Raw genomic sequence first — 26,366 nt, 5'->3', positions numbered from 1 at the left:
AAGATAAGTTCTTTATATGAGTCCCAGACTCATCAAACCCGCGTGAGAACACCCCAGTGGCTCGCTTCTCAAACTATTAATTTTTAAGGATCACTTACTGGCGTCAGACAGCTGCCAATTCTCCAGACGCGTCTCTGGAAGGATAAACAATTTATCCTCCGAGGTTCGTCCAATTTTGCTAAAATTGTCAGGGTCCGGATGGAGTTTCAGCAGCCGTTCGCGTTCAGGTTTGTGATCCCGGACGAGCCCCCAAATTGTCATGGAACTATCAAGGAAGTCACAAGAGAGAGTTCTCACCTGAGTAAGGTCTTTATTTCAATATTGCAAGCCCTGCTGCCACTTCGCAAAGTGCAACCAGAGACTCAATTTGTTACAAGCAGTACAGGGTTTTTAAAAGACGTTGCGCTGTAAAAAAGCTCAGCGCTTTGTCCCTTCTAAAAGTTCCCCTTTCCCTAAGAGAAAACAGATTACATCAAAAAGCGTGAGAAGAAGCACTAGATTTGTTATTCAAAGCTAATCAGTTACTTTCAGCTAATTCTAACCACCCAGAAAGCATATATTGTTTTGGTACATTGTCTTCTAAAGTAACCTAAACAGTGTACTTTGTTGATGCACTGTTTTCTAAAATTCTGCACGTACTGTAGCACAGCATTTACATCCTTGAAATATATTATCTTAAAGCACCAATATATTTTTTGCAATGCTCTCTACATTTTAAGAATCAATTTACTTATTAGATTTCCACTTCAAGACTTGTTCGGCTGGCGTTCTGGGAGTCGCGTTTTTCAGAATTGTATTGAGATAGTTTTCCACAGAGCACAGATGTCAAAGCACAGCAGCAGCTCTCCACACTGATCCTCTATAGCGCCCTTTCTCCCGCAGCTCCGTCCTCATTGGAAGGAAGCAAGAGTGAAAGGCTGAAGTGAAATACAGATGCAGCCATTCAAAATGAGCGTTAAAAACCAGCGGTACATTAATCGACACACAGCGCACCGCAGGGCACCGTAGGGCACCGCGGTAAGTGATTTGCTGGCCAAAATGACCGACAGGGGCACTCGTGGTGCATTGGTTGGTAGTGAAAAGATTTAATCATTTAATGTCTTTACTGTGCACGTTTCAACCCGCTTAGTTTTGAATATTTATATGGAATTTTACCACTAAAGGGAAATTTTAGTAGCTGAGCATAAAAAGAAGAGGAGCATAACGCATCTGAAGGTCATAAACGATATTAATTTAGGAACATAAACATTACTGTATGTACATAAACTGTACTGTGTATGGCTGGTCTTGATAGTTTAAAGAAAAAATACACACCAGTTTTCCATTTCTCCCTAAACATTTTAAGCATGAAAGTTTTATGAAACGGTACCCAAATATGTGATTGCTGTATAGAATGAATTTTAATTTTTAAAAATTATTTAACACGAAAATTAAGCTGTTTACATCTTCCGCCTGAGAACAGTCACCCGTTGCTACCCAACGCAGAAACACAGCCACTTACTAGCAAAGAGAGGACATTAGCTAGCCAATATGATAAAGAAATAAATGATTATTTTGTATATTTCTTTTGCACATTTATTTGAACATTTCCATCGATTGTACAAGCACTTGGAAACTGTCCAATCCCTAGTTCATCAAGCATTTACCGGTCTGGCGCCGGTCTGTGTCTTCTAGGATATAATGCCAGCGAACTCTTGTTTTTAGGTCCACTATAACTACGCTGGGCAAACATTCCAAGGTCAAATTCTTCCAGCACGGGGGTACCTTTAAAGCGGAGACGACGGCACCAAATTTTTTTGGCGCGCCTTCTCTTTTAAGCCCTGGCCAAATATGAAGACAGTACGTACAGTTATAATTCAAACGGAATTAAAAACTACACATCCCAGTTACCATGGTGGTGCTTGTGATCATTGCGTTTAACCAACGAAACAGGGCGAAAAATTAGTCACATGACTTTGGGGCAGAGTTTCGAAAGCTTAACCTATCAGCAACAAAGCGAAATTTACACGATAGGCTGCCTCAAACTGTCAGTTACACGACTGTGTATGTCGCTTAAGACACTCCTATTTGGCATTTTAGTTATGGAGGCGAGAAGACGCCCCCCCCCCCCCCTTCTCTGGGTGTCTGATTTGCCGCCATCTTTAACTGTTCGGTGTCCGAATCGGAGTAGCTACGCGTACGAAATAAAGTTAATCCCAACTACAAAACATATATTTTTGTGGTAAGAGGGCGCAAAACATCAGTATTTACTGCTATTAATTACTGTACGATTTATAGTTGAAATTTGAGCCTAGATATAAAGTTAGATATAAAGTTAAAATCTCGACAAAGCAATGTAGGAAATACAGAGAAAATAAATCCTTTCTGACATCTAAAATCAGTTTCGATCAAGGTCTCTAAAACGAGAAAAGAAAAAGAGGATTTTCGGACGGCAATTACGGTGTGTTTATATAGAATAACTGATTTAAGAGCAATCTAATTTCTTGTTAGTTTAAAATAGTGAAATGTCAGCTGCAAAAGATCGCACCAGAAACAGCACTCTCTCTGCCTGTCATAGACGTTCAGGAAAGGCTGAATGAAGTCATGTCAAGTACAATAATTCGGTGATCAATAATAACAATTGTAGGACAGTATATAAGGAGGATAAGGATTTTGAAGTTGACTCGAAATCTGATAGGTAACCAGTGCAAGGACTTGAAAACAGGTATAATGCATCCCTGATAGGATTCTTGCTGTCATATTCTGAACATATTGAAGATTGCTCAGTGTGGATTTAATTTCCCCAGTGAACAGGATGTGCATTTATTAATTCTAGAAAAAAAGCCTTTCTTGATTTCTCTAGTTCTTAGTTTCTCTAGTTCCCTTTAAAATAAACTATTATTCCACAATGCAGAGTATTACATGGCCAGTATTTACACATGATATTTGTGATTTAAAGAAATTAACACAAGCAGCTTTTGGAGATTTAAGTGTTGGCTGAGTTATTGCAGGATAAAAGACTAGAGATGTTGGCAAGAAGAAGATAATTTGGGGAAAGCTGAGGAATACACTTATAACAAGAACACTTCCTAATGGGGTTAGGCATACTTTTGATGAAGATGATGAAGTTAACAGACTATATGTTTACATAGATACTGAAATAAGGATTGTATTTTAGATGATGTGTAGTTGCTGGCATTGAACTGTGTGTTGGATGCACATGAATTGAAGGAATGGGCAAACATAGCTGATGCGGATCCACAGAGCCAGCATATTAAGATGTTTATAATCAGAGGCAATTTGTTTAAATAACTAGGTATGGATACTGATGTGCAAGAGAGGTGGAAAGGCTGTTTCCTTAAGCCAGCACTATAAGATATTTTATTCCCAGTGAGATGCTGCCATTTCATAGTGGGTTTCTAACACTGTGTATAGTTCCATCCACACAGTGCCTTTACTTCCATCCATTTCTAATCTCTTTATCCAGTACAGAGGATTTGGAGCCTATCCCAGTAAGCAACGGACACAAGGCAGAATACACCCTGGACATAGCGCCAGTCCATCACAGGACAGACAGACACAAACACACACACACCAGGGCCAGTTTTCCCATAAACCAATTAACTTACCAGTATGTTTTGGAGTGCGAGAGGGAGTCATATCACACATATGGAGAAAAACCATGTAACCCGGAGAGAACATGTAAACCCCACACACACAGGATGGCAGGAATTGAACCTAGGACCCCAGTGCTGCAAGATAGCAATGCTAACCACTTCGCCACCATTATAAATGGATGGATATCTTAGTTATCTTTCTAGTTCACAGGTTTGCATGCATAATTTAATTTTGAAAGCCACTGAGACATCAGGTACTACTGTTGTATTTATGAAAAAGAAACAAAACAAAAAACATACTAACAACTGTGCCATCCTACTCCTTAGTTAATACATTTTATTTTAACATTGTTAGAAAAATATTTTGAATTATATTTAACCCTATTTTTTCTTTAGTTTTGTATTTAACTTATTATATGATAGTCAGACTTAATGTATATTTGAACAATGAAAATATATTTTTACAAGATGCGGGGGAAAGTGCAACAGCTTATTACAGTGCTAAATTTAATATTATTGATTGCTAATAGTTTATGCTAACACCTAACTTTCTTAATTAGATGTATTTAAAACAGTGAACTAAGTGTAACATACTATTCAGAAATACAATCGAAAATAGTTTTGTGGTGTTTGTATGGATGAAACGTTTCTAAAATGTATAACGTAACAAAATTAAAGACGATTAAAATCTGTAATCTTTCCACTTGTAATGTCATTAGACAGAACAACACGTTTCTGGTTTGTTTTAATTAGCTAGTATTAGTTAGTAGTTAGTAGTTTTAATTTAATTAGTATTGCAATTCGCACTGATTCCCTTGCGAAGATATGGACTTAAGAATATTCGTGCCTGGTCAAAAAATGGCATTAAGCACTTAAAATTTATATGGTTAATAATAGTAAACTGTAACATGCTGTAACAAGATCGGTTAAACTGCGAAGAAAATGCTTTCAGAGAAAATGTTTCAGGTGTGAAGAACATAGATCTCCAATGCAATTTCAACCAAACCTGTTCCCACACACCCTGCCCCCACTACCATTAGAATATACACAAAGCACTGAAATCTTTCGAGCTAATGATCAAGTGACCCGAGAGAGAGCGAGAGAAACACCAAGGGGTGCGGAACCAGGGAACTATTTACATGGAAAACGGGCGATCTCCCCAGACTCCCCAGTCCGCCCGTTTCACTGTTACCTGGATACCTCTTTATTTAGAACTCACTAACACTGATTTTTAGTTTAGAAGGATTCAAGTAGGGTTTTAGATGAAAGGCAGCGACCTTAATCAAGCCCAAATCATAATTGAACCCATTCAGAGCCTACATTACATTTTAGCGTTTCATTCTGAGCAGAAGACCCTCACACCTGAAGAAGGCTTGCGTTTTCTCTCTTCTCTTTTAAGCATGTGTACGATGTGTAATACAATTACAATGTGTAATTACAATGCTGTAATACAATTTGAATCGTATGAGGGTGGGGGGGGAGGGGGAGGTGTCTTTCGCTGGAAATCTCGCCTGCTTCTACTTTACGAGTACAACCCCCTCTCTGCCGGAGTGCTGGCTGTGACGAATTAAACCGGTTTCACAGGTTTCAATCACAGACCATGTGACATGGGAGTCAGGAAACTAACACACAGCGCCACCGGATTTGATAACGCTATAAAAACGCTATAAAATAATGTGACTAGGCACAGAACAAGTTTACAGCACAGTACAACATCACTGAAGTCAACTCCTAGGTACTGTAACTGTCGTGTGGATATTTTCACAATAATCAGACAAAGGTTTAAGCATCGCTTGTTCTAGATAAAACTGCAAAAAAAAAAAAACAACAACCCATAATGTACTTCTTTGCGGCTCTGTTTGCCCAAATCATATATTCACAACGTGAAATTTAGAAAATAATATTACGTAACCAAAATCTGCAATATGGAAACAGAACCTGTGTAATTGTTGATAGATGATGTACTCGTAACATTTTTACAAGACGAACTACAACATTTAAAAAATGACTTGTATGTACTTGATATCTCTAATCAATCCACGGCGACATTGTTAAAGCAGAGTCCCAGTAAAACGAAACTAAAACGCCCTGGGCATACCGTTTCGCGCTTCTTATTAGTTGCTCAAAAGTAATTTGACCGTATGAAATGCATAATATAAACCTAGAAACATATACGTGAGCAGTATTTACGTACTGTAGTATCGGTGTTAAGACATACCTCTCAAATACTGTAAATCAAGTTAAAAATATCTCAAGACCGATTCTGGTCATTATGAAACCATGTTTCGTGTATGTTTTCTTTAAAGTACCGAGACCAGCCATATACTGTATGTTTATGTTCCAAAATTAATATCGTTTATGGCCTTCACACGCGTTGCAGTATGCTCCTATTCTTTTTATGCTCAGCTACTAAGATTTCCCTTCAGTGGTAAAATTAGATATGAATATTCAATACTTAAACGGGCACAGTTAAGACATTAAATATACATATACATACTGTATACAGTACAGTTTTCATACAGTAATATGTCTATGTTCCTAAATCAATCTCTTTTATGAGCATGTGAAAGGCATGGTGAATCGATTCTCAAAAATTACTGTACTTTGCATGATTGGAAACAAATGCGTGATTGCGAAATGCTGTGGTGTTACTTTTACAAAGACGGTCAATGAAAAAAAGAATGTTGACCAGGGCAATACTTTGAGTTTACACTTACAGCTTGTCCAAGGTCATTCATTATTAGTACTATTAGTAATATCTTCGTTAAAGACTTTGATGGCCACAGCTCAAACATGAGAGGTTGAGCTTTATTAGCTCCACCTTGCCGAAATTCAGGATACTATTATTTTGCTTGTCATATTATAGGAGAATTTATGGTAACTAGCGGTATTTACCGGTAACTTGCGGTAGACTGCGTACAGCGTACCGGAAAATAATGCGGTATCGCCCACGCATTTTGAATGGCTGCATCTGTATGTCCCCCAGCTCTGAGCCCATTGGGCCTGCTGGTGTGACCAGAGCTGCAGCGTCGCCATGCTGGTGGGGGTCAGTTCGGCTTTTCTGTTGGAATGAACAGGGGGGTTACATGATGGTGCTGTCTGTGGTCTGGCTGTCCTGCTGGTCTGGATGAGGGGTGCGTAGTGTGGTGCAGGTACTTGTCCCATCCTGCTCTTGGTCCAGGTTGGAGGGTTGCACTGATTCTGAGTCTTGTTAGCTGGTATGGATGGGTTTGGGGGTGTTGATACCAGAGTGGTCCAGGGGGGGTGCAGGTGTCTCGGGGGCATTCTTGTTTTTCTGTGAGTTCAGGTTGATTCTGTTGGTTTTGCCACGAATCTCCCTCACGCAGGCAAGCGCTCCCGCATTCCTACGAGCTCTCCCCGTACCAAACGTGCACGTGTCAATCAGTCCTCTGCTTAAACCCTCATCTGCCCCCCGGTCATTGCTCACGATTGAGATTCTCTCCCGGAGCTTACGTACTAACTACACCTTTGCCTTACTACGACTTCTCCCCTGGACCTCGACCCCGCTTTTCCGACTACCGCTTTAGCCACTCGATTTTGTACCTTCGCCTGTTTTACGCTTTCTCGGATCCTGACCCCAGCCTGTCTCTTCGTTTACACCTCTGTCTACCGACGCAACTTCTACGCCTTCCCGGACTCCGACCCCTGCCAGTACCTCGACTACGCCTTCGCCTGTCGATTCTGTGCCTATGCCTGTACTACGCCTTCCCGGACTCGGACCCCTGCCTGTTTACTCCGACTACGCCTGCGTCTCACGCCAACCCTACCAAGGGCACCGCATTGGATCCCTATCCTCAGCAGTCAGCCCCTGCGTGACAGGTTCTGAGTGTCTTGGTTACATCCATTTGTGTGTATAGATGAAAAAGCTATTGAAGAGCACCCCAACACCCCCCACCCATCTCGGTGGAAGTTGCCATGTTCAAAAAATCCTAAAAAGATAATTAAAGTTGCACACAACAAAGCATGACTGTGAAAGGTCAGGAGGCCTGACTAGTGAGCACAACACTTGATTACAGTAAAAAAAAATAAAGAAATGTTCTATAACTCAAAGCGAGGTTGTATAAGGTTAGGTGAAATGTCTGGTGTAAAACACCTGGTTGCAGCACTGTGGCTGTTGTGCTTGAAGAGCTATTGACTCGTGAATAGCACCCCCCTATCCCCATGTACCGCCTGTCTAATGGTGCCATATTGAAAACCTCATAAAAAAATAAAGAAAGGGGCCACAGCCACAGCAAGGTTGCATAAGGTTAGGGGGCCTGTGTGGTGTGTAAAACACTTAGTTTCAGCAGTGTGGCTGTTGTATTTGAAATTCTATTGAGCCATGAAGACGACCCACCTGTCCCAGTGTATTACCTGTAGTGTTATCTTCAAAAAATCATAAAAAAATAAAGAAAGGTGCCACAGCCACAGCAAGGTTGTATAAGGTTAGGGGGCTAGACTGGTGTGTAAAACACTTGGTTTCAGCAGTGTGGCTGTTGTATTTGAAATGCTATTGAGCCAAGAAGACGACCCCCCTATCCCAGTGTCTTACCTGTACTGTTATCTTAAAAAAACCAAAACAAAGCTGGGAAAAGTCAGAGGACCTGCTTAGTGTGCAAAACACTTACTTGCAGCATTGTGGGTGCTGTGGTTTAAATGCTATTGGTTTGTTAACAAAATACCCCTATACCAGTGCATTGTGCCACATTAAATAAAAGCACGAGAAAAAGAGATTCAGAACACAAAGCTGTGTCAGTGTTCTGTGTAAAAAGTCGGTTTGAACATCATGGGAGCTGTTTTTAATAAGCTGCTGAGAAAAGAATATTTTAAACTTCCTGCTGTCAGTAGTATTGTCAATATAGTTGAACCACACCTGAATGAAAATAGAACGTAAAGGAAGGGTTTCAGAAATCAAACAAAGCTTTATTCCCGTGCTTACAGTCTGGCTAATTGGAGACTGCGCTGTTCTGCTTCCTATGGTCATATATGGGTTTTTCGCACAAAACCGTATTGAACAGTATTTCTCGCGTTGTGAACGTGTGCACACAGCAGTCCCCGGGTTCCAGTTAGTGTGTAATTACGCATCGATGAAAAACTGGAGGTTTTAAAAAAGATGATTAGCTCACTGATAGTTTGGTGTAGAGGCTGTTGAAATATCCACAAGTTGTGGTCTTTAAAATGCATTTGGTTCGAAGCCGTTCTGTGCTTCTATTGCAAAGATATGGACAAAACAAAATGTGAGCATGGTCAAAAAAATGTCATAAAAATGACAAAGTGAAGGCTGAGAAAGCATTCACAATGTATTTTATACACAAAGCATGTGTTTTTGTAACTCTAAGAGATTTCGCGAAAGCGCTACAGGCATGCCAAAATCGTTTTCGAACTTCAAGCTAACTTTACCCCGGTACAGGCGTACTGGTCTCTGGAGAGAGAGCACGGTCCATCAGCGCACTCCAATAAAGGCAATGGAAGCAGCTGAATCTCATTGGCGAAGCTCAGCACTGGGCCGCTGGGCACGGTTTACAACCGTTTCCGTAGTGTAGTGGTTATCACGTTCGCCTCACATGCGAATGGTCCCCAGTTCGAGACCGGGCGGAAACAGCTGCTTCTTGCAAGCTCCTGTACTTCACAGAGGTCTTGAGTGACCGGTCATTTGTTCCCAATGTATTTCCGGTGCCTTCATGCACTCTCGTACCAAATGCACGTTCCTTCTGTATGCGGAGCTGATCATTTGCAATTGGGCTGTGCCGACAGACCAGGACGAGCTCTGTCGGCTCAAAAGCAGCGCAGGACCTGCAAGAACAACAGAAAGAATAGCATCCAGAGGGGGCCTCTTAGTGAGCCCAAAATCTCATCAAGAATCGGCTCCAGCAACAGGGCTGGGCGCATTGTTCCATTCTCCACCCACTCTCAGTGTAAACAAGTCCCTCCTGGTCTCTGCTTGAAATGCACTTTCCTGCGTTTGCTTTGGTGTAACTGGCTTCCCCTGCATGGGCGAATGTGAAGAAGATCCTTAGTAAGTCATTGAAGAAAACCAAGAAGGGGTCGGAGTGGCCTCTGTCGCTCATCAACGATCCAGTCAGGCAGTACTCCTCTGTAAAGCGCCGTTCGTTCACATCGATTGGCTTTTTTTTGCCTTCATTCGTGCAAGTAGTAAAAGCAGACGCCCCTATTCTGCCGTGACCTGGATTCGAACCGGGGTTGTTGCGGCCACAACGCAAAGTACTGACCACTATACGATCACGGGGAGTTACCGATACACGCATGGCAGGGTGGAAAAGGCTGTGCTCTCTTCGTGTGACATAATTTGGAAAAGTCCTGACGTTGCATTTCAACTGAGCCCCAGTATACATCGACCCTTCGACACTCTGAGTGACAACTCAGCGTGTTTTCTCATATTTACGTAGTTTGCTCGGATGATGCCGGGAACAGCATGGCTGTTCGCTGCCATATGGTCTAGCGGTTAGGGTTCCTGGTTTTTACCCAGGCGGCCCGGGTTCGACTCGGTTTTGCCTCCTGCTTTCCAAAAGATCAGCACCGTGTACGAAAGAGCCGCATTAAAACTACTCGAACGTGCAAAACGTGCGAGAAGAGGGGGCGCTTGTTTCCAACCGAAACTTCTCGCGTGTGAGACGAGCTGATCATCGCTGTGGGAGGGTTACTCTGGTAGACAGGGCTGACCTTCGGCAATAGGATTTATAGTCTCCAAGATGATATTTGCACTTTCTGGAGAGGCGATTTTCTCCACTTCAGTAGCCCGATTTCATCGATTGCGTGGAGAGGGCTGTAGAATGTGGCGCCGCCTTTCCTGCTCCGTCCATGACAGGCGTGCTGGTCTCTGGAGAGAGAGCACGGTCCATCAGCGCACTCCAATAAAGGCACTGGAAGCAGCTGAATCACATTGGCGAAGCTCAGTGCTGGGCCGCTGCACCACAGAGATGAACAGAGATGGGGCCTCATTTGGGAAGGCTCAGAACACTTAATTCTTTCTTATTAATAAGCCTCGCTGCTACAACACATATGCAGTTTGAGCACACATAAGACGATAACCAAGTACCACAAACTACCAGGCATCTAGTATCATTAGCAGTTCAGGTGGGGAGCTGCATCACCATGTGTAGGCTGCAAAGGAACAAGTAATAGGTCTATTCCATGCTTAAAAGAAAAGAAAGAAAATACAACATTTCAGCCGTGGAGCCCTCACACCTGAAGAAGCCTCCACGGCTGAAACGTTGTGTTTTCTTTTTTCTCTTTTCATCTAGTGTCATTAGCCTTTTAACAGTTCCTGTCAAAATAAAATAGAAATGGATAACATTCTAGAGAGAGTTTGAAATACCAAGGTACAATTTAAAACATATCTCTTCCACTACAACCACAATATTTTGGAGAGATCGTTGAACCTCACTGTTCTGACATGTCCGTTAGCCTCCGTCCTGCTTCAGCAATGAATGTGGCGGGGCACATTCTGAGGGAGATGAGGTCAATCAGGTGGCAGGAAAACCAAGCTAAGCTTTTTTTTGAGATCCTGAAAACGAAAGAAGGGCCATGTATATGTGTGCAGCTGGATATGTAATTGCAGGTGGCGTAGCAAATTCTGCTGAAGCCCCACTGCCTGGTGTGGACGGTAGCTGTGCATGTTGCAGCACGTGAGATCAAGGGGGCATGTCATGTGTTTCAGCACTTCACTCCATTCAGTAGCACATGATTCCCTGAGTTCTTTGGATGACCTGTGGACCGATCTTTCACGATGAAGAATTCCTTAAGAAGAATAGATCTCGGCCCACCATCCCAATGCCTCCGTCTCAAAACAGCAACCTCCAACTGCCCTTAGTCTGCAAGGCAGTCCTTTCAAATGCGATGACAACGCCGGGACCTTCGTTGCCTATTGTACGAGCTGAACTTTTGTGCTCATCAATTCAACGCTCTTTCCATCAACTCATCTTGTCTTTTGACGCTTCGTGTTTTGCGCTCCTTTGACTATCGGCATATCGGGTGACTGCAAACACTGAAGTTCTTGCTTACGGAGTGTGGAACATTGTTTTCAAGTGATCGCTGTTCTGTCATGTTGACGCCGAGTGAATCTTTCTTTGGCAACATGGGCAGGCTGACAGCAGTGCGAGCGAAAGTAATGGCAAATTTCTTGACTTATTTCTGAATGTGAATGTTCTTTAGAAAAGGGATGCGGCGTTGCTTCTCGCCCGTGTAAAGGTCACGCATTCCAGACGTGGTTATGAGCGAACAGTTGCCGCAAGTGTTTGAAAAGAGCAAGAGAGGAAGCAGCCCTGCCCCGTGTGAGGATCAAACTCAGGCCCTTCAGATGACGAGACTGACGCACTACCAATTACGCCAACAAGCCCAGCTGCAGTACACACACCGGAAAGTTTGCCTCACATGGATTTCAGTCGCCCGTTCCCTAATCTTTAGACGCCCTCTGCTGAATGTTGCATTTGCCTTTTGATCTCACCGATACATTTTTGGTCTGTTTCTGTTGCGAGTCCGTCTTTCAGATCTCACCTAGCACAAGTCTCTGTGGCTGAAGTGGCCTCTCTGCTTCAGCATCGTGCCCTCACTCAGCCATTAAAAATGTCACTCGGACTTCTGACATGCTGACATGAAATGTCAAGAGAGAGGGGCGGAGTGACGCTTAAGCCAGAGAGAAGATTAAAAGGGGGCGTGGCTGCGAAACGCTTGACAGCTGCACGATGCTCTCCATGTAAGGCGGGACCACAGGCTAAAGGACGCCTTTCGGCACATCAAGCTCTAAGCACACACCTGGAGGATGCGGGAATTGATCCTGCTATCTCCCACATGCAAAGCAAGCGCTGTACCATACAAGCCAACCCCCCTCGCTGGGACTTATGCCTCGGCGTCACCTAGTGCCGCTTGTTCCCCTCTTACCGGGCACAGTTCACTGCCCTTCGTCTGCAAGGCAGTCGTGTAATTGCAGCTTTCTTGACTTATTGATGAAGGTCTGACTGGACGAGCGAATGGCGCCTCTCCCCATCCTCAAGCTCGCTGACAGATTGAAATGGAAAGTGCTGCTGTGGCTCGTTGGTCTAGTGGTATGATTCTCGCTTAGGGTGCGAGAGGTCCCGGGTTCAACTCCCGGACGAGCCCTCGTGTGCTCTTTTCCTCCTCTTCCACAAGACTGGGAACTGATATCCACATCACTTCGCAGCTTCTGCTTATGGCAAACGATGGAATGTGACTAATGACTGAACGAGCCTGGTGAATTCTCATCACGTGGCACAATGAGAGCGTGCAGTCAGCTGTCCAAGGCGGCAACCTCATTGCTCGTTCAAAAGAACACGTACTGAAAACTCATCACCACTGTGTCGTAGATGAGCACCGCGATCGCTTGTTGTCATGCGTCCTTACTTGGGAAATGCAGAAGCAAAAACTGCCCTCTCTCAGCCACCGAAACGTGTGCGGCTCGCCTTGCGCTCTCTGCGCCTCACATATTTGTCGAGCTGTCTGCTCTTCTTTCTGTTGAAGTAATCAAGTTACGGGGCGTCCTGCAGCCTATGATGTTCTCACTGAGAGCTTTCAAGATTTGAAGGAAAACTACGAGCTTGATGGCTCAAGTCGAACGAATGTGATTGTTAAGCAATCGATGATCAAAAGCACGTCTTCTAACAATTCGTGAGAGTATTATCAGCACTGTTTTCACTCGGATATACTTTTCACTTGCTAAGCTGACAAATTGGACGAGAAAATGCCGGAGACGCACTCAGTGCAGACTGAGGTTGGGAAGGAGGTGTGGCCCTTCAACGCTTGACAACTGAAGGACATTCTCTCCGCAACGGAGGAGCACCTGTCAGAAGTCGCAGAAGCTAAACAAGAGCACCGGGCTTCCGGAGATCCAAACTCAGACCTGGAGGATGCGGGCATCGATCCCGCTACCTCTTGCATGCTAAGCGAGCGCTCTACCATTTGAGCTAATCCCCCTCGCTTCATGCTTCTCGGCATCATGTCTTACCGCCTCTGCACCTCTTACCGGGCACCGCCCACTGCCCTTGGTCTGCAAGGCAGTCCTTTCAAGTGCGATGACGACGCTGAGACCTTCGTTGCCTATTGTACGAGCTGAACTTTTGTGCTCATCAATTCAACGCTCTTTCCATCAACTCATCTTGTCTTTTGACGCTTCGTGTTTTGCGCTCCTTTGACTATCGGCATATCGGGTGACTGCAAACACTGAAGTTCTTGCTTACGGAGTGTGGAACATTGTTTTCAAGTGATCGCTGTTCTGTCATGTTGACGCCGAGTGAATCTTTCTTTGGCAACATGGGCAGGCTGACAGCAGTGCGAGCGAAAGTAATGGCAAATTTCTTGACTTATTTCTGAATGTGAATGTTCTTTAGAAAAGGGATGCGGCGTTGCTTCTCGCCCGTGTAAAGGTCACGCATTCCAGACGTGGTTATGAGCGAACAGTTGCCGCAAGTGTTTGAAAAGAGCAAGAGAGGAAGCAGCCCTGCCCCGTGTGAGGATCAAACTCAGGCCCTTCAGATGACGAGACTGACGCACTACCAATTACGCCAACAAGCCCAGCTGCTGTACAAACACCGGAAAGTTTGCCTCACATGGATTTCAGTCGCCCGTTCCCTAATCTTTAGACGCCCTCTGCTGAATGTTGCATTTGCCTTTTGATCTCACCGATACATTTTTGGTCTGTTTCTGTTGCGAGTCCGTCTTTCAGATCTCACCTAGCACAAGTCTCTGTGGCTGAAGTGGCCTCTCTGCTTCAGCATCGTGCCCTCACTCAGCCATTAAAAATGTCACTCGGACTTCTGACATGCTGACATGAAATGTCAAGAGAGAGGGGCGGAGTGACGCTTAAGCCAGAGAGAAGATGAAAAGGGGGCGTGGCTGCGAAACGCTTGACAGCTGCACGATGCTCTCCATGTAAGGCGGGACCACAGGCTAAAGGACGCCTTTCGGCACATCAAGCTCTAAGCACACACCTAGAGGATGCGGGAATTGATCCTGCTATCTCCCACATGCAAAGCAAGCGCTGTACCATACAAGCCAACCCCCCTCGCTGGGACTTATGCCTCGGCGTCACCTAGTGCCGCTTGTTCCCCTCTTACCGGGCACAGTTCACTGCCCTTCGTCTGCAAGGCAGTCGTGTAATTGCAGCTTTCTTGACTTATTGATGAAGGTCTGACTGGACGAGCGAATGGCGCCTCTCCCCATCCTCAAGCTCGCTGACAGATTGAAATGGAAAGTGCTGCTGTGGCTCGTTGGTCTAGTGGTATGATTCTCGCTTAGGGTGCGAGAGGTCCCGGGTTCAACTCCCGGGCGAGCCCTCGTGTGCTCTTTTCCTCCTCTTCCACAAGACTGGGAACTGATATCCACATCACTTCGCAGCGTCTGCTTATGGCAAACGATGGAATGTGACTAATGACTGAACGAGCCTGGTGAATTCTCATCACGTGGCACAATGAGAGCGTGCAGTCAGCTGTCCAAGGCGGCAACCTCATTGCTCGTTCAAAAGAACACGTACTGAAAACTCATCACCACTGTGTCGTAGATGAGCACCGCGATCGCTTGTTGTCATGCGTCCTTACTTGGGAAATGCAGAAGCAAAAACTGCCCTCTCTCAGCCACCGAAACGTGTGCGGCTCGCCTTGCGCTCTCTGCGCCTCACATATTTGTCGAGCTGTCTGCTCTTCTTTCTGTTGAAGTAATCAAGTTACGGGGCGTCCTGCAGCCTATGATGTTCTCACTGAGAGCTTTCAAGATTTGAAGGAAAACTACGAGCTTGATGGCTCAAGTCGAACGAATGTGATTGTTAAGCAATCGATGATCAAAAGCACGTCTTCTAACAATTCGTGAGAGTATTATCAGCACTGTTTTCACTCGGATATACTTTTCACTTGCTAAGCTGACAAATTGGACGAGAAAATGCCGGAGACGCACTCAGTGCAGACTGAGGTTGGGAAGGAGGTGTGGCCCTTCAACGCTTGACAACTGAAGGACATTCTCTCCGCAACGGAGGAGCACCTGTCAGAAGTCGCAGAAGCTAAACAAGAGCACCGGGCTTCCGGAGATCCAAACTCAGACCTGGAGGATGCGGGCATCGATCCCGCTACCTCTTGCATGCTAAGCGAGCGCTCTACCATTTGAGCTAATCCCCCTCGCTTCATGCTTCTCGGCATCATGTCTTACCGCCTCTGCACCTCTTACCGGGCACCGCCCACTGCCCTTGGTCTGCAAGGCAGTCCTTTCAAGTGCGATGACGACGCTGAGACCTTCGTTGCCTATTGTACGAGCTGAACTTTTGTGCTCATCAATTCAACGCTCTTTCCATCAACTCATCTTGTCTTTTGACGCTTCGTGTTTTGCGCTCCTTTGACTATCGGCATATCGGGTGACTGCAAACACTGAAGTTCTTGCTTACGGAGTGTGGAACATTGTTTTCAAGTGATCGCTGTTCTGTCATGTTGACGCCGAGTGAATCTTTCTTTGGCAACATGGGCAGGCTGACAGCAGTGCGAGCGAAAGTAATGGCAAATTTCTTGACTTATTTCTGAATGTGAATGTTCTTTAGAAAAGGGATGCGGCGTTGCTTCTCGCCCGTGTAAAGGTCACGCATTCCAGACGTGGTTATGAGCGAACAGTTGCCGCAAGTGTTTGAAAAGAGCAAGAGAGGAAGCAGCCCTGCCCCGTGTGAGGATCAAACTCAGGCCCTTCAGATGACGAGACTGACGCACTACCAATTACGCCAACAAGCCCAGCTGCTGTACAAACACCGGAAAGTTTGCCTCACATGGATTTCAGTCGCCCGTTCCCTAATCTTTAGACGCCCTCTGCTGAATGTTGCATTTGCCTTTTGATCTCACCGATACATTTTTGGTCTGTTTCTGTTGCGAGTCCGTCTTTCAGATCTCACCTAGCACAAGTCTCTGTGGCTGAAGTGGCCTCTCTGCTTCAGCATCGTGCCCTCACTCAGCCATTAAAAATGTCACTCGGACTTCTGACATGCTGACATGAAATGTCAAGAGAGAGGGGCGGAGTGACGCTTAAGCCAGAGAGAAGATGAAAAGGGGGCGTGGCTGCGAAACGCTTGACAGCTGCACGATGCTCTCCATGTAAGGCGGGACCACAGGCTAAAGGACGCCTTTCGGCACATCAAGCTCTAAGCACACACCTAGAGGATGCGGGAATTGATCCTGCTATCTCCCACATGCAAAGCAAGCGCTGTACCATACAAGCCAACCCCCCTCGCTGGGACTTATGCCTCGGCGTCACCTAGTGCCGCTTGTTCCCCTCTTACCGGGCACAGTTCACTGCCCTTCGTCTGCAAGGCAGTCGTGTAATTGCAGCTTTCTTGACTTATTGATGAAGGTCTGACTGGACGAGCGAATGGCGCCTCTCCCCATCCTCAAGCTCGCTGACAGATTGAAATGGAAAGTGCTGCTGTGGCTCGTTGGTCTAGTGGTATGATTCTCGCTTAGGGTGCGAGAGGTCCCGGGTTCAACTCCCGGGCGAGCCCTCGTGTGCTCTTTTCCTCCTCTTCCACAAGACTGGGAACTGATATCCACATCACTTCGCAGCGTCTGCTTATGGCAAACGATGGAATGTGACTAATGACTGAACGAGCCTGGTGAATTCTCATCACGTGGCACAATGAGAGCGTGCAGTCAGCTGTCCAAGGCGGCAACCTCATTGCTCGTTCAAAAGAACACGTACTGAAAACTCATCACCACTGTGTCGTAGATGAGCACCGCGATCGCTTGTTGTCATGCGTCCTTACTTGGGAAATGCAGAAGCAAAAACTGCCCTCTCTCAGCCACCGAAACGTGTGCGGCTCGCCTTGCGCTCTCTGCGCCTCACATATTTGTCGAGCTGTCTGCTCTTCTTTCTGTTGAAGTAATCAAGTTACGGGGCGTCCTGCAGCCTATGATGTTCTCACTGAGAGCTTTCAAGATTTGAAGGAAAACTACGAGCTTGATGGCTCAAGTCGAACGAATGTGATTGTTAAGCAATCGATGATCAAAAGCACGTCTTCTAACAATTCGTGAGAGTATTATCAGCACTGTTTTCACTCGGATATACTTTTCACTTGCTAAGCTGACAAATTGGACGAGAAAATGCCAGAGACGCACTCAGTGCAGACTGAGGTTGGGAAGGAGGTGTGGCCCTTCAACGCTTGACAACTGAAGGACATTCTCTCCGCAACGGAGGAGCACCTGTCAGAAGTCGCAGAAGCTAAACAAGAGCACCGGGCTTCCGGAGATCCAAACTCAGACCTGGAGGATGCGGGCATCGATCCCGCTACCTCTTGCATGCTAAGCGAGCGCTCTACCATTTGAGCTAATACCCCTCGCTTCATGCTTCTCGGCATCATGTCTTACCGCCTCTGCCCCTCTTACCGGGCACCGCCCACTGCCCTTGGTCTGCAAGGCAGTCCTTTCAAGTGCGATGACGACGCTGAGACCTTCGTTGCCTATTGTACGAGCTGAACTTTTGTGCTCATCAATTCAACGCTCTTTCCATCAACTCATCTTGTCTTTTGACGCTTCGTGTTTTGCGCTCCTTTGACTATCGGCATATCGGGTGACTGCAAACACTGAAGTTCTTGCTTACGGAGTGTGGAACATTGTTTTCAAGTGATCGCTGTTCTGTCATGTTGACGCCGAGTGAATCTTTCTTTGGCAACATGGGCAGGCTGACAGCAGTGCGAGCGAAAGTAATGGCAAATTTCTTGACTTATTTCTGAATGTGAATGTTCTTTAGAAAAGGGATGCGGCGTTGCTTCTCGCCCGTGTAAAGGTCACGCATTCCAGACGTGGTTATGAGCGAACAGTTGCCGCAAGTGTTTGAAAAGAGCAAGAGAGGAAGCAGCCCTGCCCCGTGTGAGGATCAAACTCAGGCCCTTCAGATGACGAGACTGACGCACTACCAATTACGCCAACAAGCCCAGCTGCAGTACACACACCGGAAAGTTTGCCTCACATGGATTTCAGTCGCCCGTTCCCTAATCTTTAGACGCCCTCTGCTGAATGTTGCATTTGCCTTTTGATCTCACCGATACATTTTTGGTCTGTTTCTGTTGCGAGTCCGTCTTTCAGATCTCACCTAGCACAAGTCTCTGTGGCTGAAGTGGCCTCTCTGCTTCAGCATCGTGCCCTCACTCAGCCATTAAAAATGTCACTCGGACTTCTGACATGCTGACATGAAATGTCAAGAGAGAGGGGCGGAGTGACGCTTAAGCCAGAGAGAAGATGAAAAGGGGGCGTGGCTGCGAAACGCTTGACAGCTGCACGATGCTCTCCATGTAAGGCGGGACCACAGGCTAAAGGACGCCTTTCGGCACATCAAGCTCTAAGCACACACCTGGAGGATGCGGGAATTGATCCTGCTATCTCCCACATGCAAAGCAAGCGCTGTACCATACAAGCCAACCCCCCTCGCTGGGACTTATGCCTCGGCGTCACCTAGTGCCGCTTGTTCCCCTCTTACCGGGCACAGTTCACTGCCCTTCGTCTGCAAGGCAGTCGTGTAATTGCAGCTTTCTTGACTTATTGATGAAGGTCTGACTGGACGAGCGAATGGCGCCTCTCCCCATCCTCAAGCTCGCTGACAGATTGAAATGGAAAGTGCTGCTGTGGCTCGTTGGTCTAGTGGTATGATTCTCGCTTAGGGTGCGAGAGGTCCCGGGTTCAACTCCCGGACGAGCCCTCGTGTGCTCTTTTCCTCCTCTTCCACAAGACTGGGAACTGATATCCACATCACTTCGCAGCGTCTGCTTATGGCAAACGATGGAATGTGACTAATGACTGAACGAGCCTGGTGAATTCTCATCACGTGGCACAATGAGAGCGTGCAGTCAGCTGTCCAAGGCGGCAACCTCATTGCTCGTTCAAAAGAACACGTATTGAAAACTCATCACCACTGTGTCGTAGATGAGCACCGCGATCGCTTGTTGTCATGCGTCCTTACTTGGGAAATGCAGAAGCAAAAACTGCCCTCTCTCAGCCACCGAAACGTGTGCGGCTCGCCTTGCGCTCTCTGCGCCTCACATATTTGTCGAGCTGTCTGCTCTTCTTTCTGTTGAAGTAATCAAGTTACGGGGCGTCCTGCAGCCTATGATGTTCTCACTGAGAGCTTTCAAGATTTGAAGGAAAACTACGAGCTTGATGGCTCAAGTCGAACGAATGTGATTGTTAAGCAATCGATGATCAAAAGCACGTCTTCTAACAATTCGTGAGAGTATTATCAGCACTGTTTTCACTCGGATATACTTTTCACTTGCTAAGCTGACAAATTGGACGAGAAAATGCCGGAGACGCACTCAGTGCAGACTGAGGTTGGGAAGGAGGTGTGGCCCTTCAACGCTTGACAACTGAAGGACATTCTCTCCGCAACGGAGGAGCACCTGTCAGAAGTCGCAGAAGCTAAACAAGAGCACCGGGCTTCCGGAGATCCAAACTCAGACCTGGAGGATGCGGGCATCGATCCCGCTACCTCTTGCATGCTAAGCGAGCGCTCTACCATTTGAGCTAATACCCCTCGCTTCATGCGTCTCGGCATCATGTCTTACCGCCTCTGCCCCTCTTACCGGGCACCGCCCACTGCCCTTGGTCTGCAAGGCAGTCCTTTCAAGTGCGATGACGACGCTGAGACCTTCGTTGCCTATTGTACGAGCTGAACTTTTGTGCTCATCAATTCAACGCTCTTTCCATCAACTCATCTTGTCTTTTGACGCTTCGTGTTTTGCGCTCCTTTGACTATCGGCATATCGGGTGACTGCAAACACTGAAGTTCTTGCTTACGGAGTGTGGAACATTGTTTTCAAGTGATCGCTGTTCTGTCATGTTGACGCCGAGTGAATCTTTCTTTGACAACATGGGCAGGCTGACAGCAGTGCGAGCGAAAGTAATGGCAAATTTCTTGACTTATTTCTGAATGTGAATGTTCTTTAGAAAAGGGATGCGGCGTTGCTTCTCGCCCGTGTAAAGGTCACGCATTCCAGACGTGGTTATGAGCGAACAGTTGCCGCAAGTGTTTGAAAAGAGCAAGAGAGGAAGCAGCCCTGCCCCGTGTGAGGATCAAACTCAGGCCCTTCAGATGACGAGACTGACGCACTACCAATTACGCCAACAAGCCCAGCTGCAGTACACACACCGGAAAGTTTGCCTCACATGGATTTCAGTCGCCCATTCCCTAATCTTTAGACGCCCTCTGCTGAATGTTGCATTTGCCTTTTGATCTCACCGATACATTTTTGGTCTGTTTCTGTTGCGAGTCCGTCTTTCAGATCTCACCTAGCACAAGTCTCTGTGGCTGAAGTGGCCTCTCTGCTTCAGCATCGTGCCCTCACTCAGCCATTAAAAATGTCACTCGGACTTCTGACATGCTGACATGAAATGTCAAGAGAGAGGGGCGGAGTGACGCTTAAGCCAGAGAGAAGATGAAAAGGGGGCGTGGCTGCGAAACGCTTGACAGCTGCACGATGCTCTCCATGTAAGGCGGGACCACAGGCTAAAGGACGCCTTTCGGCACATCAAGCTCTAAGCACACACCTGGAGGATGCGGGAATTGATCCTGCTATCTCCCACATGCAAAGCAAGCGCTGTACCATACAAGCCAACCCCCCTCGCTGGGACTTATGCCTCGGCGTCACCTAGTGCCGCTTGTTCCCCTCTTACCGGGCACAGTTCACTGCCCTTCGTCTGCAAGGCAGTCGTGTAATTGCAGCTTTCTTGACTTATTGATGAAGGTCTGACTGGACGAGCGAATGGCGCCTCTCCCCATCCTCAAGCTCGCTGACAGATTGAAATGGAAAGTGCTGCTGTGGCTCGTTGGTCTAGTGGTATGATTCTCGCTTAGGGTGCGAGAGGTCCTGGGTTCAACTCCCGGACGAGCCCTCGTGTGCTCTTTTCCTCCTCTTCCACAAGACTGGGAACTGATATCCACTTCGCAGCGTCTGCTTATGGCAAACGATGGAATGTGACTAATGACTGAACGAGCCTGGTGAATTCTCATCACGTGGCACAATGAGAGCGTGCAGTCAGCTGTCCAAGGCGGCAACCTCATTGCTCGTTCAAAAGAACACGTACTGAAAACTCATCACCACTGTGTCGTAGATGAGCACCGCGATCGCTTGTTGTCATGCGTCCTTACTTGGGAAATGCAGAAGCAAAAACTGCCCTCTCTCAGCCACCGAAACGTGTGCGGCTCGCCTTGCGCTATCTGCGCCTCACATATTTGTCGAGCTGTCTGCTCTTCTTTCTGTTGAAGTAATCAAGTTACGGGGCGTCCTGCAGCCTATGATGTTCTCACTGAGAGCTTTCAAGATTTGAAGGAAAACTACGAGCTTGATGGCTCAAGTCGAACGAATGTGATTGTTAAGCAATCGATGATCAAAAGCACGTCTTCTAACAATTCGTGAGAGTATTATCAGCACTGTTTTCACTCGGATATACTTTTCACTTGCTAAGCTGACAAATTGGACGAGAAAATGCCGGAGACGCACTCAGTGCAGACTGAGGTTGGGAAGGAGGTGTGGCCCTTCAACGCTTGACAACTGAAGGACATTCTCTCCGCAACGGAGGAGCACCTGTCAGAAGTCGCAGAAGCTAAACAAGAGCACCGGGCTTCCGGAGATCCAAACTCAGACCTGGAGGATGCGGGCATTGATCCCGCTACCTCTTGCATGCTAAGCGAGCGCTCTACCATTTGAGCTAATCCCCCTCGCTTCATGCGTCTCGGCATCATGTCTAACCGCCTCTGCCCCTCTTACCGGGCACCGCCCACTGCCCTTGGTCTGCAAGGCAGTCCTTTCAAGTGCGATGACGACGCTGAGACCTTCGTTGCCTATTGTACGAGCTGAACTTTTGTGCTCATCAATTCAACGCTCTTTCCATCCACTCATCTTGTCTTTTGACGCTTCGTGTTTTGCGCTCCTTTGACTATCGGCATATCGGGTGACTGCAAACACTGAAGTTCTTGCTTACGGAGTGTGGAACATTGTTTTCAAGTGATCGCTGTTCTGTCATGTTGACGCCGAGTGAATCTTTCTTTGGCAACATGGGCAGGCTGACAGCAGTGCGAGCGAAAGTAATGGCAAATTTCTTGACTTATTTCTGAATGTGAATGTTCTTTAGAAAAGGGATGCGGCGTTGCTTCTCGCCCGTGTAAAGGTCACGCATTCCAGACGTGGTTATGAGCGAACAGTTGCCGCAAGTGTTTGAAAAGAGCAAGAGAGGAAGCAGCCCTGCCCCGTGTGAGGATCAAATTCAGGCCCTTCAGATGACGAGACTGACGCACTACCAATTACGCCAACAAGCCCAGCTGCAGTACACACACCGGAAAGTTTGCCTCACATGGATTTCAGTCGCCCGTTCCCTAATCTTTAGACGCCCTCTGCTGAATGTTGCATTTGCCTTTTGATCTCACCGATACATTTTTGGTTTGTTTCTGTTGCGAGTCCGTCTTTCAGATCTCACCTAGCACAAGTCTCTGTGGCTGAAGTGGCCTCTCTGCTTCAGCATCGTGCCCTCACTCAGCCATTAAAAATGTCACTCGGACTTCTGACATGCTGACATGAAATGTCAAGAGAGAGGGGCGGAGTGACGCTTAAGCCAGAGAGAAGATGAAAAGGGGGCGTTGCTGCGAAACGCTTGACAGCTGCACGATGCTCTCCATGTAAGGCGGGACCACAGGCTAAAGGACACCTTTCGGCACATCAAGCTCTAAGCACACACCTGGAGGATGCGGGAATTGATCCTGCTATCTCCCACATGCAAAGCAAGCGCTGTACCATACAAGCCAACCCCCCTCGCTGGGACTTATGCCTCGGCGTCACCTAGTGCCGCTTGTTCCCCTCTTACCGGGCACAGTTCACTGCCCTTCGTCTGCAAGGCAGTCGTGTAATTGCAGCTTTCTTGACTTATTGATGAAGGTCTGACTGGACGAGCGAATGGCGCCTCTCCCCATCCTCAAGCTCGCTGACAGATTGAAATGGAACGTGCTGCTGTGGCTCGTTGGTCTAGTGGTATGATTCTCGCTTAGGGTGCGAGAGGTCCCGGGTTCAACTCCCGGACGAGCCCTCGTGTGCTCTTTTCCTCCTCTTCCACAAGACTGGGAACTGATATCCACATCACTTCGCAGCGTCTGCTTATGGCAAACGATGGAATGTGACTAATGACTGAACGAGCCTGGTGAATTCTCATCACGTGGCACAATGAGAGCGTGCAGTCAGCTGTCCATGGCGGCAACCTCATTGCTCGTTCAAAAGAACACGTACTGAAAACTCATCACCACTGTGTCGTAGATGAGCACCGCGATCGCTTGTTGTCATGCGTCCTTACTTGGGAAATGCAGAAGCAAAAACTGCCCTCTCTCAGCCACCGAAACGTGTGCAGCTCGCCTTGCGCTCTCTGCGCCTCACATATTTGTCGAGCTGTCTGCTCTTCTTTCTGTTGAAGTAATCAAGTTACGGGGCGTCCTGCAGCCTATGATGTTCTCACTGAGAGCTTTCAAGATTTGAAGGAAAACTACGAGCTTGATAAAAGAATCAATTTAAATGTTTCTTGAAAAACGGATCCTTCTAAATATCGGAAGTCCAAAGTCTCATGGAAACTGTCTGTGTAACGGTCTAACGTGATAACGTGATAACCACTACACTCTGGAAACGGTGGGAAATTGTGCCCAGTGGCCCAGTGCTGAGCTACGCCAATGCTATTCAGGGGCTATTCAGGGGCCAATGCTATTCGATGTGAATTGAATGCTATTCAACTCGCCAATGCTATTCAGGGGTGGAAAAGGGTGGAGCCGTGTGTGTCTTTTGTTCAAAGACACCCCCATCTCAGAGCCGGAAGTACAGGCCTTCCTCCCGCAGGTCCACAAAGATGTTATTTTTTAAGAAGATTCTGCGAAAGTCGGCCATCCGCCTCTCAGCCCTGCAGTAGGCCAGGCTGAGAGAGAAGCAGTCCTTCACCCTGGCAATGCACAGCCTGACAAGGTCTGGCTTCAGGCCATTGTACATCATGAGGTTCCTCCTCTCCCAGACAGCTGTCCTCGTTAGGCTGAGGAGGAGGTTCACTAAAATGGCGTTAACCCCCCTCTCAGACCCGCGGTACCCAAAGAGGAACAGCTCTTTCCAGGGCACCCCGTCAAGAACAGCTCCTCGAACAGAGCGAAACAGGCCATCCAGCAGATCCGTCAAGTATGCCCTGGCTCGAGCTGGGGGAAGATCTTACCCCAGAACACCTCTGAGACCGGCACTCTGAAGCGTTTCGCCACCATCAGCCTGTAGAACATGCTGGTGGTGAACCCCAGGAGGTCCACCCCACGGTCCCCCCACTTCACCCTCAGCTCCGGCCAGGCCGGGCCTGCTGCCCCGTCTTGTAGATGGAGCTTCTCCAGCCAACTGTCCGGGAGACCGAGTTTGAGCTGCTCGTAATCCTGACGGATCTTACTGACAGGCAGCTCGTCGTCGACCTCTCGCACAGCGTCGACAATAGCCTGGGTGGGCAGAAATCCGTCCTTTACTTCATAAAGAAGATCCTTGACCTTGGATATGCCAGCCTCGTAGAGCTGCCTGTTCCATCGAGACACCAGCAGGGGGTCGAGGAACAGAGGCTGTTCCAGAATCTGGGCCCGGGTCTCCGGCGTGTAGGAGACATGCTGGGACATGAACTACCCCCTCGCCAGCAGGACCTCCCTGTAAAAGGAGGGCAGATGTTTTATCAACCCCGGAGTCAGCCTCACCAGGAGAGTCTCCTGCCCCAAGCCCCCGCAAGTCTCGAGGTAGCTTCCCATACCAATCTTCCAAATGCTGACATTATCCAGGTCAAGGAACTTCTTCACTACTTTCAGCCTAAAGCTTTTCAGCTTCAGGCCTACATCACACAGCTTCAGCCCACCCCTGGAGATTTTCCCAATGAGGGTGTCATGAGTGACCCGCGGAGGCTTCCCCTCCCACACGAATCCCACCACCAGTTGCCTAATCTCATTCTCTACCCGTTCAGGAAGAGGCATCACAGACAGTGGGTACCACAAGAGGGACAGGCACAGTGTGTTAACGAGCAGGACCCTTCCCTTTAGGGTCAGGGACCTGTGTCTCCACCGATTTAATTTGCCCTCATCTTAATGAGCTTCTCCTTCCACAGGAGAAGCCCAGTGGTCTGCTCATCAGCGTTAATGTAGATGCCAAGGACCTTCAGGTGACCCGTCTCAACCCTGAAAGGGTAACCGAAGAGCGGGGCAAGGTCTGCCCTCCCCACCGGCATGACCTCAGACTTCTCCAAGTTTACCTTGGCGCCCGAGGCAGCGCAGTAGGCCTGCACCACCTCTAAAATGGCCAAGATCTCCGCCACCTCTGCCAACGTCAGTCTGGTGTTGTCAGCATATTGGTAGATCAACGAGGTGGCGGTGCCCCCAGGCAAGGTCACTGGAAAGAAGCTCGTGAGGGAACCATTCACCTTGACACAGCTCACGATCCCCTTGTACACGAGCCTCACCCAGGAGATGAAGGCCTCGCCGAAGCCAAAGCTCTTCAAGACCTCAAACAGGAAGGAATGCTCCACCCTGTCGAAGGCCTTCTCCTGGTCCAGTTTCAGGACGTATCCACCCCTCGGCTGCTCCCGCATAAGGTCCACAACATCTCTGATGGAGCACACCGTGTCCGCGATGTCTCTCCACTTGACGCAGTAGGTCTGCGAAGGCGACAGGATCCTGGGCAGAACCTTCCCGAGCCTGAGGGAGAGAACACGAGTTAGTATCTTATAGTCTGTGTTCAACAGACTGATCGGGCGAAAG

The 26,366-nt window shown here is 47.5% G+C and overlaps 1 long non-coding RNA gene and 4 other non-coding genes across 5 annotated transcripts in view; all 5 read left to right on the top strand.

The window, feature by feature from the left end:
• LOC148638367 (uncharacterized) overlaps window positions 1-26,366 on the top strand; it is a 244,654-nt gene that overhangs the window by 120,198 nt on the left and 98,090 nt on the right. The gene's annotated exons all lie outside the window — the stretch shown is intronic.
• Window positions 12,642-12,713, top strand: trnap-agg (transfer RNA proline (anticodon AGG)). The gene has a single exon. It is a non-coding gene; the product is annotated as a tRNA-Pro (tRNA).
• On the top strand, window positions 19,209-19,280 carry trnap-agg (transfer RNA proline (anticodon AGG)). Its single transcript has one exon. It is a non-coding gene; the product is annotated as a tRNA-Pro (tRNA).
• On the top strand, window positions 21,398-21,469 carry trnap-agg (transfer RNA proline (anticodon AGG)). The gene has a single exon. It is a non-coding gene; the product is annotated as a tRNA-Pro (tRNA).
• trnap-agg (transfer RNA proline (anticodon AGG)) lies at window positions 23,582-23,653 on the top strand. The gene has a single exon. It is a non-coding gene; the product is annotated as a tRNA-Pro (tRNA).

The sequence above is a fragment of the Lepisosteus platostomus genome (assembly GCF_059453375.1).
Source record: "Lepisosteus platostomus isolate fLepPlt1 chromosome 5 unlocalized genomic scaffold, fLepPlt1.hap1 SUPER_5_unloc_1, whole genome shotgun sequence".
In the NCBI taxonomy this organism is placed as follows: Eukaryota; Metazoa; Chordata; class Actinopteri; order Semionotiformes; family Lepisosteidae; genus Lepisosteus; species Lepisosteus platostomus.
This window is presented reverse-complemented; position numbering and strand designations above follow the sequence as displayed.